At 35.2% G+C, this 11406-nt stretch overlaps 1 long non-coding RNA gene across 1 annotated transcript; it reads right to left on the bottom strand.

The window, feature by feature from the left end:
- Window positions 1-8000: 8000 nt before the first annotated feature.
- On the bottom strand, window positions 8001-10270 carry LOC128016457 (uncharacterized). The gene is made up of 3 exons (XR_008184179.1): window positions 9800-10270; window positions 9593-9687; window positions 8001-8041 (listed from the first exon to the last, which is right to left on the bottom strand). It is a non-coding gene; the product is annotated as an uncharacterized LOC128016457 (long non-coding RNA).
- Between the last annotated feature and the right edge of the window lie 1136 nt (window positions 10271-11406).

Raw genomic sequence — 11406 nt, 5'->3', positions numbered from 1 at the left:
TTCATTTTTTTCTTGTTGACATGCCAGTTTACATTTAAAACACTGTTCTACTGCAAATTCACTCTTTGCCAGAAGGTGGCACTTGTGGAGCAGCATATTTATAGTCTGCACATAAAGTAATATGAAAAGAAAGAAAAGTGCAGTCAAATTCTCCTGGCCAAAATGTGTAACAAATAGTTATTTGAAAAATATAATTTACCTGCATTCAGTAGGCCCCTCCCAAGTATAGGCCCATGCTTTAATGCGCAAATTAATGAACACAGTCTCAGCCAGATCATTTCCATAATGGCCAACACAATCTACCTAGAACAGCGTAAATTATCATCTGCTTTAAGACATGCTTTTTTAGGAGCATTAAATAATGGAACAAAAACCAGTAATTTGATGAGCGCAAATGTTAGTAAATATTATTGCATGCATTATTTTAATATTCTCCTCGCATAGATGTTGCGTCTGAAAGAGAAACTCCTACAAATGGATTTTCAATTGGGTTAGGCTCAAAAATAACTTCCAACCGCTTTTCACCACTAATTCATCATTGTTCTATTTTAAGAGATAAAATATTAGTTGGTAATCTCTTAATTGAACAATTAAATATATCATTAGAACAGTGCTGACCAATATTAAGTCTCTTAATAGAACAATAATTATTTTAAAAAAAATAGAACAATACAGATCAATGTTTAAATCTCGTATTCGTGTTGAATTCTCAGACGAGTGCTTAAAACACTAGATCTAAACCCAGAGGATCATTTGTATTTTCATTATTATATGGTCATATTTCCCTAAACTTGCTCAATGGTAAAGCATTAAATCATTGTAGACGTAACAGTATGACTTTCTGTAAAGCTGCACTGAAACAGTGACTGTTTCAGTAAAACACTGAAACAAATAAACTTGACTTGACTTTATAATTTAAAATCTAACAAACTTCATTTTGGGAAATGTTTTGATGTCTTTCTTCAAAATGAAAGCCACTCGGTTTGATATTATCTAATGCAAATACATTCATACATTTTTGCGTGTGTCCAGATACCTTCTGGGGCCGCTGTATAATAGGACAGCGTATAAAGGACGCTGTGAAGGGTAAAGAACTGGAAATAAGTGTGTCCAGATTTATTTGACAGGCCTTTTTTTCTCTCTCTCTCTTTTCATAAACTTGCAGTATGGAGATCGGGCAACAGCTGGAGTGAATGTGACCATTTACATTCCCCAGCTACCAAGAATAACGTCCTTGTTTCACATATCACATAATGAAAATTTGATTGCATCTATTCTTTTACGCAAGATTAAAAAGACTTGAAAATCAAGAAATGATATATACCAAAGCACATAAAATATTAATTTATCACACATGAGAAGCCTGTCTGTCGTAAACTTTACCAGAATAATGCCTTCCTGTTATAGCGTGATGCTAAGGTGTACATTGGTGCTTTTATCAGGAAGTTGCTCCAGGGCAAGAGGGGGATGTTATTCCATGTACCGGGCCAGCATTAATCTCTGTCAGCTGGTCCTCTCTGATATATACCCTTTCCAAATGAGCCAAGTGTGAACCCAACCTCCGGTTCTCCCGTCTGATAGCGGCATGTTTCAGCCACTGTCGGAATCAGCGATGACATTGAAGCCTTGCTCCCAGAACAAATGTGGAGGGTAAACAAGAAGGACAAATTAAATTTCCTCAACCAGGAACATGAACAACAAGATAACGTTGGATGTTTTGCCCCTCATTTATTGCGCTACCTGTTCTACTTTAAGTCCATTACGACCAGTGCAACACCATGTGACAACTTTGATCAAAAGCAATTAATCTCCTACTAAGAGAAATGGCTCTCAGCTTCAAGTGCGGCTAGAGAGAGCACTCGTCCACATAAACTATGTATGAGGATGTTTAAAAAGCACATAGGGAAGGATATATCATAACGTGCAGCTGATTAAGAAACTGAGGGCTCCGCCTGAGGCTATCGGATCTGAATGTGTTAGAAACATTCGATTTTTGAACTTTCGACTTCATTAAGAGACCACCAGGAAAGACGCTGGTGTCAACACACTCATACCAAATTGTTTAATTATAGATGATTTATCACCAAACTGTCATTTCCTAAGCGGTAAAGCCTCTTCCTGCCGCGCACTGAGATTGGCACATCGCCTTCAAAAGCTCATTTACATTAAAATGAGAATCAATGCTAATTCCCCCCATACACTCTGGACTCAGCATGCGTTCAGGTGCTCGTACCTGATTAGCGTGGCCCCTGCATACAGCAATAACTACTTTATTATAATTGAGTTAATAGAAGTTTGATCTTGATGTTCCCCATGAAGATTAAAGCAGGATGTTGCCCTGAGCACATACATTAAACTCCCACCGCTACTGTCTGCAAGGTTAGTAAATACAGTAGATACATTTCTAAATTTAGGGCGTTTCTGTCAAATTTCTACCACAGTTATGGCTCAGGTTATGGCGAGGTTTAGAAACACAATAATATGCTTCATTTTATGCAGTAAGCTGCATGATTTGAGGCATCATTCAGGTCTCAAAATGAGTTAAAGTTTAATGCCTAGGATTTGTTAAAATTAAGTGTGCTTAATTGTGTTGAATGTGCACTTGTAGTGTACTTTGAATCTTAAAGTATATTCTGGACTGTACTTGCAGATAATATAATGTTAATGAAACAAAAAGTCACTTACTGTAAGTGTACTTAAAAAGAGTATACTTTCCTGAATGTGTTTCCTAAGTTCTTAAATTTTAAAAAGTGCAATTTGTAATGTAAAAGTTAGTTTTTAATAATATTTAGGTATGCTTTATAGAAGTACACTTATTTTGACATATCCAAGGTGCAAATTTGCTAATTACAAGACGTTTTTTGATATTATATTTAAATTTAATATGTAAAAATGTGCTGAATTTTTACAAATGTGTCTTATGTCTGAATACATGACATCCATGTTTTGTTAGAAATTATGTTAAAGTATATTTTAGTTTACCAGTAATTCCTGACAATACACTTGGCAGTACACTTTATATTTCAAATATAAGTAATTATGAACTTTCATGTACTTAAGTCCTACTTAAGTCCTACTGAGAAAGCACCGTAAAGTGCAGATAATTGGATTTAATATGTATTTACAAAAACATTTTAATTTAATTGCAGTTAAAATCCAATTAAGTTCAGTGCTGGGGAAAGTTACTTTTAAAAGTAATGCATTACAATCTTGTGTTACTCCCTAAAAAAAAAAAAAAAAAAAAAAAAAATTGCATTATGTAATAGATTTTTGGCAAATGTCAAAACAACATTTGCAACGAAAAATGAAATGAATAAGCTTCAGGTTGAAGAGCATTTGTGTAAAGTAGAGTGTTTGATTGATAAGACACGGGAGAAGGACGATCTACACTCTTCACAAATAGGTTTTTATTATAATTTATTTATTTATTTATTTATTTATTTATTTGCTTATAAGTATGGTTGAATTGGATCATTGAAGGTCAGCAGTAAAGACACTGGTTAATAAAAAGGGATAAAATACATAAAGGATATTTGTGCCATTTAACATTTAATGATTGCCGTTGTCATATTCTGAGTTTGTATTACACTGTTTGTATTCATTTTGAGGAATCCTAAATCTGTTTCTGTCTAAGTTTGTGAGTAAATGTAAGTGAATGTTCACATTTAGTCTAGAGCTACAGTAACTTAGTATACTAAATGTAACCTTGGTTCCCTGAGATACGGGAACGAGTACTGTGTCTGCTAGATGCATATAGAAAAAAAAAATTTCTGCTGAATTTAAGCCTTTTTTATTCACGCAGTGAAAACTGCATGGCCATTGGTTTGTGCAGTGTATTAAAAACGAGCCAATGGCTAGACAGCGGAGCTGCATGAACCTATGGCGACGAAGCCACCAAGCATTGCAGAAGACCATCAAAATGGGTGAGGCATCTGGCTATATTAGCAAGTGTTCACACAGGATTCTCAGGTTATATCCACTGAAGCAATGATTGAGTCGTGCAGTTACATATCACGGCTAGCAATGCAGTACTCGTTCACGTATCTCAGGGAACAGAGGTTACGTTTAGTAACCGAGTACATTCCCTTTCAATACTACACTCATCTGCTAGACACATATGGGAACAGTACAATCATGCGGTACTAATGTAGTGGAACAACTAAAAGTATGAACTTCTATAAGCATCAAATGCCAATAAGAAGTTGAGAAATCAATCCAAGGCTAAGACCGGCTGAGCTTCCTGAGGTCACATTCGGCCTGGTTAATCATTCAAGAGTACTCCTGTAACATCAACACCCATGAAAGCTAACAGGTGAACGGATGCTAGAGAGCTTGAGCGTGAAACGGCCAAGGCTTCTCTGCCAGATCTGTTTATGCAGCATGTGTCTTTTCAAGCGGAAAGGACCCTGGCCCAGCTGGCTGCATCACTAATATCCACAATGGACACACCACTGGACCATGCCCAGGATAAGGTGATGCCTCTAGTTGAGTGAGCCCATACTCCAATGGGGCATATACTTTCATATACTATCCATCTAAAGAGTCTATTTCATGACCGGAAGCGCTTTGGTGCAGTTACTCAAGCTGGCCAAGAGTGGTTCAAACCCCCTATAAGGACTGAAAGGCTCAATATATATTCTCAGAGCTCTGACAGGACAGAGCAGAGATAACTTTCTGTCCTCTTCAGAAAGAGGAATAATAATGACCTGTGCTCTGAATGGAGTGGTTCAGACTCCTGGCACCCCTAAAGAAGTGGATAACCGCACTGTTTCTGCCCACATTTGGCCCGCAATAGGGGCATAAGAGGCCACTATAGACGCCACATAGACTTTGGGCATGGATGGGGAGCATCCCTTATCCAGCAGCTCTTGCAGAAAGGACCGCACCTCTGTCAAATCGGAAGTATGAGGGTCTTTGCTGCAGTTTAGACACCAAGCAGAGAAAAAAAAAATATAGATAATCTCATAGATGGGGCTCTAGTCTCTGAAATTGTGTTTAACCTGCTAACCAGCATCGCCCCCACCACCCTTATGGGAATTACAGCTAAGATGTACCTACACTGTAAAAAGTTTAACTATTATTTACTCAATTTTTTTGGTGAAACATTTTTACACTCAAAAAAATTGAGTAAATTTTAAAGCTGTGAAATCAATGAAATATACTGTTTAAATTGAGTAATTGTAAGTAAAAAAATTAAGTAAATCTGAGTAACTGAATTACTTTATATGAGAAATAAAATTAATTGGATATAATCAAAATTATAAAACACCACAACTGTAATTCTATGTAAAAAAAAAATAAAATATTGAGTAGATATAATTGAAATATTGGATGAAATTTTACCAAAAAAATGTGCTACGTTTACTACATGTAAAAGTGAATTTAACTTAATATTGGACTATAAATTATCAAAATGCTGCATTCACTTTTTTTTTTACACCATTTACCCTTTATAATTAATATAATAAAACCAAATAAAGAAAGAAACACATTTTTTATTGAAAATTTATTTGTCAATTAAACATAAGACAAAGTCTAAAATCAACCTTTGAAACATTGTATCCATTTTAATATTCCAGTAGATTGCAAAAATTAAAAACTGTAAAGTAGCCATAAGGGAAATGATTAAACCTTATGAAACATTTCATCCATCTTAGTATTCAAGTAGATTACATGTAAAATACGATAGCCGTAAGAGAAATGACATCTTTGTTCCTGGTGCATACCAGCCATTTGCAGTCACACTCAACATTAAACCATAAAAAAATATAAAAGCAACACTTACATCAATATTAAAGGGATAGTTCACCCAAAAAGATGATGTTGTCATAATGTACTCGCCCCCCCGGGTTGTCCCAAATCTGTACAAATTTCTTTCTCCTGTTGAACACAAAATATATTTTAATGAATGTTGGTTAACAGATAGTTGAAAGTTGCCACTGACTTCCATGATAGGAAAAAAAAAAAAAAAGTATACTATGCAAAGTCAATGGCAACCTTTAAATGCGTTAACCAACACTCTTTAATACTTGGCTGAATGTCACGTCACTTCACTTAAAATATCTTTTGTGTTCAACAGAAGAAAGAAACTCGTACAGGTTTGGGACAAATTGAGGGAGAGTAAATTATGACAACATCATCTTTTGGGGTGAACTATGTCTTCAACAGAATTAATCCGATAACAGAAACACTTCCATCAGGAATACCCATTCTGTGGGATGACCATGAACCACTACTATGCAAGAAGATAATTTTTTAACCTCTGAACATTAACAGAGTTTTGGAGGATCCAGCTCAAGAAACAGTTTTTGGAACAACTCAAGTGAGTACAGGTCCTTCTCAAAATACTAGCATATTGTGATAAAGTTCATTATTTTCCATAATGTAATGATAAAAATTAAACTTTCATATATTTTAGATTCATTGCACACCAACTAACACACCAACCAAATATTTCAGGTCTTTTATTGTTTTAATACTGATGATTTTGGCATACAGCTCATGAAAACCCAAAATTCCTATCTCAAAAAATTAGCATATCATGAAAAGGTTCTCTAAACGAGCTATTAACCTAATCATCTGAATCAACTAATTAACTCTAAACACCTGCAAAAGATTCCTGAGGCTTTTAAAAACTCCCAGCCTGATTCATTACTCAAAACCGCAATCATGGGTAAGACTGCCGACCTGACTGCTGTCCAGAAGGCCATCATTGACACCCTCAAGTGAGAGGGTAATACACAGAAAGAAATTTCTGAACGAATAGGCTGTTCCCAGAGTGCTGTATCAAGGCACCTCAGTGGGAAGTCTGTGGGAAGGAAAAAGTGTGGCAAAAAACGCTTCACAACGAGAAGAGGTGACCGGACCCCGAGGAAGATTGTGGAGATGGACCGATTCCAGACCTTGGGGGACCTGCAGAAGCAGTGGACTGAGTCTGGAGTAGAAACATCCAGAGCCACTGTGCACAGGCGTGTGCAGGAAATGGGCTACAGAGAAGCAGCACTGGACTGTTGCTCAGTGGTCCAAAGTACTTTTTTCGGATGAAAGCTAATTTTGCATGTCATTTGCAAATCAAGGTGCCAGAGTCTGGAGGAAGACTGGGGAGAAGGAAATGCCAAAATGCCTGAAGTCCAGTGTCAAGTACCCACAGTCAGTGATGGTCTGGGGTGCCATGTCAGCTGCTGGTGTTGGTCCACTGTGTTTTATCAAGGGCAGGGTCAATGCAGCTAGCTATCAGGAGATTTTGGAGCACTTCATGCTTCCATCTGCTGAAAAGCTTTATGGACATGAAGATTTAGTTTTTTAGCACGACCTTACACAGTGCCAAAACCACTGGTAAATGGTTTACTGACCATGGTATTACTGTGCTCAATTGGCCTACCAACTCTCCTGATCTGAACCCCATAGAGAATCTGTGGGATATTGTGAAGAGAAAGTTGAGAGACGCACGACCCAACACTCTGGATGAGCTTAAGGCCGCTATCGAAGCATCCTGGGCCTCCATAACACCTCAGCAGTGCCACAGGCTGATTGCCTCCATGCCACGCCGCATTAAAGCAGTCATTTCTGCAAAAGGATTCCCCACCAAGTATTGAGTGCATAACTGAACATAATTATTTGAAGGTTGACTTTTTTTGTATTAAAAACACTTTTCTTTTATTGGTCAGATGAAATATGCTAATTTTTTGAGATAGGAATTTATGGTTTTCATGAGCTGTATGCCAAAATCATCAGTATTAAAACAATAAAAGACCTGAAATATTTCAGTTGGTGTGCAATGAATCTAAAATATATGAAAGTTTAATTTTTATCATTACATTATGGAAAATAATGAACTTTATCACAATATGCTAATTTTTGGAGAAGGACCTGTATTTGTGGGTCTTGTGATATCTCAAATCCAATGTGACTCCTGAAAGATGGCAGCAGGCTCTGCTGAGATTCCCAAGATTACATCGCTGACTGCCCCATTACTGTTTCAAAGGATGTAGATTTTTATGGCCAACTCTGCTTGTACGAAGACGGGTAGATCAGCTGAACCCTACAGGCAAATTTTAAAGATAACTGGTTAGAGCTAACATTCAAAACTGAATGTTACAAGAAAGTGACAAATACACAAAACAAGTAGCACCTGAAGAAGCAAACATTGTGTTGGACCATATGATAGGTAAAATCTCAAACAAAGTTTACTAGGGGGAGGAGTTGCAAAAATTAACAGCATTCTTCTTAACAAGAGGACAGGTTAATTTTCTACATAGGGACATTTATTTTTAACAATAAACCTAGAAGAAAAACGAAAAGAGACCAACTGCGAGCTTCTATGCTGTAAATCAATGCTATAGGCTTTTATTGAGGTCTGCATTATTTCAACCAATTTCTTTATAAACATGTTTAATATTTAAGTAAAATGACTAATGGTTTTGAAACAAAAAAGCTTGTTTAATTGCACTACTTGAAAAAAATATGCATTGCATTAACCCTCACACTCAACCCTTAACCCTCTAAATAATTCTGTGGCTTAGTAAATATTACAGTAATATTTAACTTTATTAACTTAATAAAATCTCTGAATATAGTTTACTTGATTATACAAAAGATGGCTTTCTTGTAGCTCAAACAGTAGAGCGTCGGCGCTAGCAAAAATTGATTAAATTGTAAATGTGTACCTTGAAATGCAATGTAAGTTACTTTGGATAAAAGTGTCTGCCAAATGCATAAATGTAAACATATTAACGGACTAAAAATACAACAGTTTATTTTATCTAAAATGTACAGTTATATTTTATTTTTTCCACTAAAACAATTTAGTATTAGACTAACAAATTGTTTATTTATAATACACATAATATATTTGTGAAATTTCTATCAATTTAAGGATGGAAAATTAAACTGATCTGTTTCAGGGAACAAAAATATTACAAATAATTTCAAATCAAAATGAATATATTTAAACACACTCTTAAGAAATTTAGTAAGTTTACTCAATTAAAACAACGTACCCCTCCCCCAGCCTCCGCTGTCCTTCAATACCCAGCAGGTCTGGATTTGTTACATTAAAAAGCTTACGGTTTTCAAACTTTTGACCGATATTGTATGTGATCTAGGTTTCAGTGCACTAGAATGATTTTACAATGGAGCAGGCCTTAAACTGTCCGACTCCCTATAGTGGGAGCTGATTCACCGAAAAATTATGATGTTTTACAACGTGACAGCTTTTTACAAGAAAGAATGTTGTCATTTGAAAGTTCATAAATGATGTGTTCCCTTTTGACAAGCCACTGACCCCAAAGGGGAACCTGTACAAAATCGTTTTCCATTGGGCATGTATAGTTATAGTTGCTGGACCACGGTACACTTATCGTTAGACTTTCAAATGGCGGTTGAAATAAACGGTGATCCAAATAGTACGAACGTTAACCCACTCCAAAAAAAAAAAAAAAAAAAAAAAAAAAAACTAACATACATATGGCTGCCCCACTAACTAACTTCGAAAACTACACTGTTATGTACACGTACACACGGTCAATGTTTAATCAACTTTTGAAAACATTATTGCAAATATACATAGTTATAAAAGGACTACGTTACTTACAGGAAATTCGAGTAATGCTGTTCACGTCGTTGCTGAGAAAAGCAGTCCTTCAGTGACAGGTGCCTCTTGTTTGAGCCGCGAAACTTGTTAAACTTCTTAAGATAACGCAAAATACAAACACAATTGTTAGGAAATCCTTAATAATTAACTTCTGAATTAAACATCACAAACATAATTAGTATTAGCTGGCTAAATTACATAACGTACCACAATATGAGAGGAGTGCGGGTCTTGCCGTTGCTGAGGAAAGCCGTCCTTCAGGTGACTTCGATTAAGCTACGAAACTTGTTGAATATGACGTAAAATACAAAGACAATTGTTAGAAAATGCTTAATAATTATTAACTTTTTAATAAAGTGTTACAAACGTAAGTAGGATTAGCTGACTAACGTTACTTACCAGGAGCTGTGAGGTGTATGGCTAGTCGACGTCGCTGCTGAGGAAAGCAGATTTTTTTTTTTCCTGCGGAGCTGCACACGTGATCACTTTAGCCGCGAAATTTACTCAATTTATTTAAACTGTCATTTATTAAGTTGGAACTTTATTTAGGAAAATTGGTTGGAAATACTTAATAATTTTAGTTTCTAAAACAGATCAGTACAAGTAAATAATTATCAAATATTTCTATTAGAATTCACCAGAAATATTGAAGGTATATTAAAAATATAATTAGTTAGTTAAATATTTATTTTCATTACATAAACTTAAATAATATATGTAAATTTTAGATAAATTATTTTGTTGGATTTTTAATTATTCTTTTTAATCTGACCCACTCAAAATATCACTTAAATGATTTCAAAAGATTTTATTAAGTTAATATAGCTCTTTATTTTTGTGAAATTTACTAAGCCACTGAATTATTTTTTACAGTGTACCTAATTTAAAATTGTAATAGTTCCTGACTTCAGTGTGCTACACACACAGATTTGGCAAGAAAACATTCGGGCTTTAATGTCCATCATCCAGTGTTGATAATGCTCACTGTAATGCACACTGATTTTTACTTTTTATTTTTTCATATAAAATCTAGAAAAGTAATGGGTTGAAAGTCACATGTCTCGTGAGTTTCTATTTCAAATCTGAAGAAGATACCATGAAAAATTAGATTCCTGCAACCATTTTTTTTTAGACTATGTCTAGCACAAATCCCCCAACATCCCCCCCGACACACACACACAAAATGTAAATATTTACCAAAAAATATTTACCAAATGTATAGAATAGTTCTATTTTAAACTAAACTATTTTAGTCATTAAACATACCACTGCATTTTTTTTTTCAATTATAAAACAATATACAGAATCTTAGACATTGTATAACTGATTTATTTGAGCACTAGAAAAATACAATAAGAATAATTTGAGTAATAATAATAAATAAATAAAATAATAATAAGAATTAACTATATGCCAATTACAATACATAAAGAGATTGCTAGAAATACAGCATTTACACTGATTGACACTCAAACAGTCGATAATCACATGCTGATCGCCTTAATACAGATGGTAATTATACAGATGTGCCATATATTCAGTAATCACATTCTATTCATATAGACCACATTCACACCGATAGCTGTCTAACCTTGATTATCAGTCTTAGAGATGGCAATCATATAGATACAGCCACATTCCTCACAAAACACATACACATATATGAAAAATGTTAAAGAAAATAAAATAAAATAAATTATTTGTGCAAAAAAAACATCGCTAAGTTATGCCCCCATCAGATGACAGGTGCATCACAGCGCGTCACAGCGCATCACAGCGTGCATCACAAGCTGTCATGAGAGAGTGCCAGAATT

This window comes from Carassius gibelio, chromosome A7 (genome assembly GCF_023724105.1).
Source record: "Carassius gibelio isolate Cgi1373 ecotype wild population from Czech Republic chromosome A7, carGib1.2-hapl.c, whole genome shotgun sequence".
In the NCBI taxonomy this organism is placed as follows: domain Eukaryota; kingdom Metazoa; phylum Chordata; class Actinopteri; order Cypriniformes; family Cyprinidae; genus Carassius; species Carassius gibelio.
Note: the sequence above shows the minus strand (reverse complement) of the source record. Positions and strands in the feature narration are given on the sequence as shown.